This window comes from Andrena cerasifolii, chromosome 4 (assembly GCF_050908995.1).
Source record: "Andrena cerasifolii isolate SP2316 chromosome 4, iyAndCera1_principal, whole genome shotgun sequence".
NCBI lineage: Eukaryota > Metazoa > Arthropoda > Insecta > Hymenoptera > Andrenidae > Andrena > Andrena cerasifolii.
This window is the reverse complement of record NC_135121.1, coordinates 7,739,727-7,745,771: the sequence shown is the minus strand read 5'-3', so window position 1 is coordinate 7,745,771 and position 6,045 is coordinate 7,739,727.

The window sequence follows — 6,045 nt, the reverse complement described above, 5'->3', positions numbered from 1 at the left end:
GGCAGCCGGCGTGCCCGACGCGCGACGACATCGATCCACGGGATCCGAGACCGTCCGCGCGGAGGGCGGTATAGATCGCGCGGCGAGACCACGCGGGTCCGTCCGATACGCGCGATCGTTGAATAGCAGGGATCCAGGGTGTAGCTCGGAATTTGATGGAGGAATGCCAAACCATTGCTTCTCAGAATTCAACGCTCGGCCGTGGACAGTACTGATCGTAATCGTGTGGAACTTGTTCGCCTTGGTAAAATCCCATTCCGCCGAATTCCGACTTTTAGGCTGGGTGCATGTGGGGTACCGTTTTGCTGAGCGGCTCCGAACGGCGGATTCAAACAGGTTCCCTGTGACATTTTAACGTTCCCCGCAAGGCTGAGCTATTCTTGTCGAAGTCGGGGACTGAGGACGTAGATATCGTTGAAGTTACTACGTGGTGATATACCCGAAGTTAAAAGGACTGGTTACGTGAACCGAGCTGATAATATTGTTTACAGTAAGCCTGCTCGCCAGGCAGGATAGGTGACGGTCGATCGTAATTGCAGCGCCATGCGGTTGCCACGGAATCTTCACGGGCAAACACGCAAATTTTACTATCGTTCGTTATTTCTCGCGCAAGTGCGTACGAACGCAGGCTCGTTCCCCCCGCAATTTCGTCCCGACCTCCTCTTTCGTTTATCTACGCAGGCGAGTGTACATCGCCGCACGAGGGAATGCGTAGCTGACGGACGCGAAATTCTCGTGCTGCAAATGGAGATATTGAAGCGAACGCTGGAGAATGATACAAGGAATGTTTGACACGCCACGCCTCGAGAGTTCGATTCTGCATAGGTGCGTTAATGTCGGGCTGCAAGTTTAACTTTTACTCCGCGAATCGGGGATAGCGTAAGCAGGGATACACCGAAACACCGTCTCCCGAGTCAAGGTGAAACTCAAGAAGAAACTATCAAATATCAAGGTGAAGTGCACGGGGACACTTGCGAATGTCCGGTGGGCATGCCTCAAGAGGTTACGATTCGTTACTGTAAAACGTCTTCGTATGCAAAGATTATTTTTTAACAGTCAGTGGAATTTACTGGAAAATAAATCCAAAGGCTTCGTGTCTTTCAACAGTCATCAGAGTCATCGGAATCCTCCTCCCAGTAAATAGTTGCGATTTAATTGTCTACACCGTAGCATAGACAACGTGTGGCCATAGATATGTACCACTACGTTAATATGTTGAATGCGCAGTCGGTAGTGATGGAACGTTACAGGTCATTGGTTCCCGAAGGTACTGTGTCAAGAAAATGAATTTTTTAAAAGACCCGTTATGCCGGGACCTAATTAGCAGGCACCCAACGTACCTGCTGGCTCAAGAAATCATTCGGAGACGGCCGTTCTCGGTCCGTCCCTGACTGGTTGCAAGGAGAGAGGGACTAACTACTCGGCTCCGAAACGGGGGTACGACGTACCGTACGTTCACCGGTGCGGCGTTCACCTGAGTTTTATCGACGTGTGTTTCCCGTCCTCTCTTTTCCCTTCACTTCAGCGATCCCCCGACACTGGGCTCGCGCATTTATTACAGCGGACGAGATATGGCAGAGACCTATACGTATGTACATAATGCAAATTTTAGCTCGCTCGATTCGAGGACTCGCGAGCCCAAAGAATCATATTGGAGTCGCTTTCCACATTAGCGGTAAAGAATGGAATAAGATCACAGAGCAATTAGGGATCAAACTACCCTTCTGCTGGTAAAGGGACAATTGGAAAACTGCATCGACGAAGTATATATAGGCTGGGCCTATCATCTTATGGGAGTTTGTGTCATCACAGACGAGGTATAGGATAGATCCATCAGCCAATGCAATTTCTGTCACCGGTTTGTGGGGTCCTAGGACCCCTTACCATTTTAGTGTCACATGCAACGTTACCGGCGAAGTCCCGAAACAGATTGCAACGCTACGCGTGGTAGGAATTAGAATTCAACACGTGTAAAACCGTGTTACGCGATCTGAAATAACGACTTCGTGAAAAACCTCGGGTTTTATTGCACCCTCTACGTTTAGGAGCGGTGGTTTTGAGAATCACATAAAGACACGGGTAATGCAGCGCGCTGTATACCGACACAATCTGGCCCGAAACATGGGTTCGGGATTTTTCGATTTTCGTCCTTATATGAGCAGGTTTGGGGCTGGGCGAGGTCTCATTCGAAAGAGGAAGGTTCAATGCAGAGCGCTCTGCTCATGGTTCAACGAGATTGTGTTGATATGTAATAATATCAGTGTCCAAAGTAAAGCAAAAGTCGACAAAATATACCCGCAGAATCCACGCATTTTTAGGTCACTAAAAGAGTTTTCTGACTCAAACGGTGAGCAGAGCGCTCCGCATTGAATCTTCTTCTTTCGAATGAGACATCTTCCAGGCCAAAATCTGCTCATATAAGAACGAAAAACGAAAAATCGTGACTACATTCCCAAATCAGAGTTCCGCCATATTGGCGATAATACATAGTAAGTCACGTGACAAATTTAGTTGAGGTAGTAGATACGAGATGGCGCCTACTCGGGAGGACTGCCAGCGAGAAGTGGCGCAGATGTTTCGAGACAGTGACTGTTTAACGAAGAGACACAGAATTTTCCAACGCCTCTTGAAAGGCCTGCGCCTCTTATTTACAACTTTAAGGGGATGCCTTTGAAGCTGAAATTTAGTATACCTCTTTCCACTTCATGTTCTCCTGATATATTGGCCAAAATCTGGCGAGAATTTTCAGAATGCACAAAATTGAGGTTTGTAACAGGAGAACATGATGTCGAAAGAGATGGCACTAAGTAACGTCTTCGGAGAGAGAATCGAGGATGCCTTCGAAGCTGAAATTCAGAATACCTCTCTTCGCTTCATGTTCTCCTGATACCTGGGCCAAAATCTGGCAAAAATTTTCAGAATGCACAAAATTGGGCTTTGTACTAGGAGAACATGATGTCGTAAGAGGTGGCACTAAGTAACGTCTTCGGAGAGAGAATCGAGGATGCCTTCGAAGCTGAAATTCAGAATACCTCTCTTCGCTTCATGTTCTCCTGATACCTGGGCCAAAATCTGGCAAAAATTTTCAGAATGCACAAAATTGGGCTTTGTACTAGGAGAACATGATGTCGAAAGAGGTGGCACTAAGTAACGTCTTCGGAGAGAGAATCGAGGATGCCTTCGAAGCTGAAATTCAGAATACCTCTCTTCGCTTCATGTTCTCCTGATACCTGGGCCAAAATCTGGCAAAAATTTTCAGAATGCACAAAATTGGGCTTTGTAACAGGAGAACATGCCGTCGAAAGAGGTGGCAAAAATAGAAAATCAGGTTTTTGCCGAATTTTTCCTATTCTAGGGGATGAAAAATTTTGAAAAAAATCAGAGGCATTTCTGTTATCGGGGCACATATTAGAGAATTGTTTCAGATTTTTAAATTGAAAAACCAAGCTGTGAAAAATAAAAAACTACGAAAAAATCGGTTTTTAATTTTTTTAACTGCGGCGCAACTAATTGAAAAATCTGAAAAAAATTCAAGACAATAGTAACAATCATACGTACTTACAGTAAAAATATAATTATAGTGCCAAGCCTGCTTCGATACACAATCGGCATTTTTCAGCATTTTTTCGTAGTTTTTTATTTTTGACAGCTTGGTTTTTCAATTTAAAAATCTGAAACAATTCTCTAATATGTGCCCCGATAACAGAAATGTCTCTGATTTTTTTCAAAATTTTTCATCCCCTAGTATAGGAGAAATTCGGCAAAAACCTGATTTCCTATTTTTGCCCTTTACTACCCTCCGGGTGGAGATACGAAGTTGAAAATTGCCACAAACGTTTCTTTTTTAATAAGCTTTCGAATGATTCATCGTGAGTCGAATTCGGTTCAAGGGCACATTTGACCATCTTAACCGGCTATACCCTTTAGTATACCTCTTTCCACTTCATGTTCTCCTGATACCTGGGCCAAAATCTGGCAAAAATTTTCAGAATGCACAAAATTGGGCTTTGTACTAGGAGAACATGATGTCGAAAGAGGTGGCACTAAGTAACGTCTTCGGAGAGAGAATCGAGGATGCCTTCGAAGCTGAAATTCAGAATACCTCTTTTCGCTTCATGTTCTCCTGATACCTGGGCCAAAATCTGGCAAAAATTTTCAGAATGCACAAAATTGGGCTTTGTACTAGGAGAACATGATGTCGAAAGAGGTGGCACTAAGTAACGTCTTCGGAGAGAGAATTGAGGATGCCTTCGAAGCTGAAATTCAGAATACCTCTCTTCGCTTCATGTTCTCCTGATACCTGGGCCAAAATCTGGCAAAAATTTTCAGAATGCACAAAATTGGGCTTTGTACTAGGAGAACATGATGTCGAAAGAGGTGGCACTAAGTAACGTCTTCGGAGAGAGAATCGAGGATGCCTTCGAAGCTGAAATTCAGAATACCTCTCGTCGCTTCATGTTCTCCTGATACCTGGGCCAAAATCTGGCAAAAATTTTCAGAATGCACAAAATTGGGCTTTGTAACAGGAGAACATGCCGTCGAAAGAGGTGGCAAAAATAGAAAATCAGGTTTTTGCCGAATTTTTCCTATTCTAGGGGATGAAAAATTTTGAAAAAAATCAGAGGCATTTCTGTTATCGGGGCACATATTAGAGAATTGTTTCAGATTTTTAAATTGAAAAACCAAGCTGTGAAAAATAAAAAACTACGAAAAAATCGGTTTTTAATTTTTTTAACTGCGGCGCAACTAATTGAAAAATCTGAAAAAAATTCAAGACAATAGTAACAATCATACGTACTTACAGTAAAAATATAATTATAGTGCCAAGCCTGCTTCGATACACAATCGGCATTTTTCAGCATTTTTTCGTAGTTTTTTATTTTTCACAGCTTGGTTTTTTAATTTAAAAATCTGAAACAATTCTCTAATATGAGCCCTGATAACATAAATGCCTCTGATTTCATGTTCTGTTTCGGTGCTTTGCTACTAAAAAAATGTCTAACCTAACAAATTTCATTTTCTGGGGACATTCCCTCATCTATTTTCCCTTTTCACTTAGAATTCCTTACTGCTAACGTAGAATATTGTAGCATAAGCACATTTCAAGTAATTAAAATGTACAATGAATTTTCTACGTTTACAATACCAGCCAACTTTCCGTTTAAATTTTTATAAGTATAACGGAACAGCTGAGAATTTATTTTCTTATTCAGAATAGAATACAGAAATAGCATACAGCTCCCTCTCGCGTTCACCGGGTAATCGTCGATCTATCGGTATTACCATTTCTGTGCAGAAAAAAATGCTGTAATACCGACCTGCCGAATCTGCCAGGTCATGTGACGTGTCTACCCCCATAAATTCATCCACCAAAATCTGTAACATGAGTGAAATCGTACTCGGTTCCTAACCAAGGAAAGAAGCTTGACGGGGATGTCGTCTTTAAACCAGGGCTTGAATAGGTTTCGAAATAACTGTTTCAAACTGTTATATAAAGGTCCTGACTGAAAGAGTTATGAAGAACCTTTATTCGGAATAACCGTTATAAAGAACCTAAATATCAGACTATGTAAGTATAAGTTACGGTTCCTATATTGCTCTGTAACTTTTATTCTTTAGGTTCTATATAAGTTACAAAGCGGTTATAGAACCAATTCTTGTAACGACTGTACAGAATTTTACATGAAATTTGTAAATGAAATCACAACATATTCCAACTATAGATTACTGTGTGTAACCAAATTGTATAAAAATTATTATAAATAAGTCAGCAAATATATATTATGTACACATTTGTAATATGTTGTGATTTCATTTACTGTAAAATTCTGTACAATCGTTACAAGAATCTGTTCTATAACCGCTTTGTAACTTATATAGAACCTAAAAAATAAAAGTTATAGAACCTAAAAAATAAAAGTTATAGAGCTATATAGGAACCGTAACTTATAATTATATAGTCTGACATTTAGGTTCTTTATAACGGTTATTCCGAATAAAGGTTGTGAATAACTCTTTCGAGAACCGAAATCTTTATAATAACGG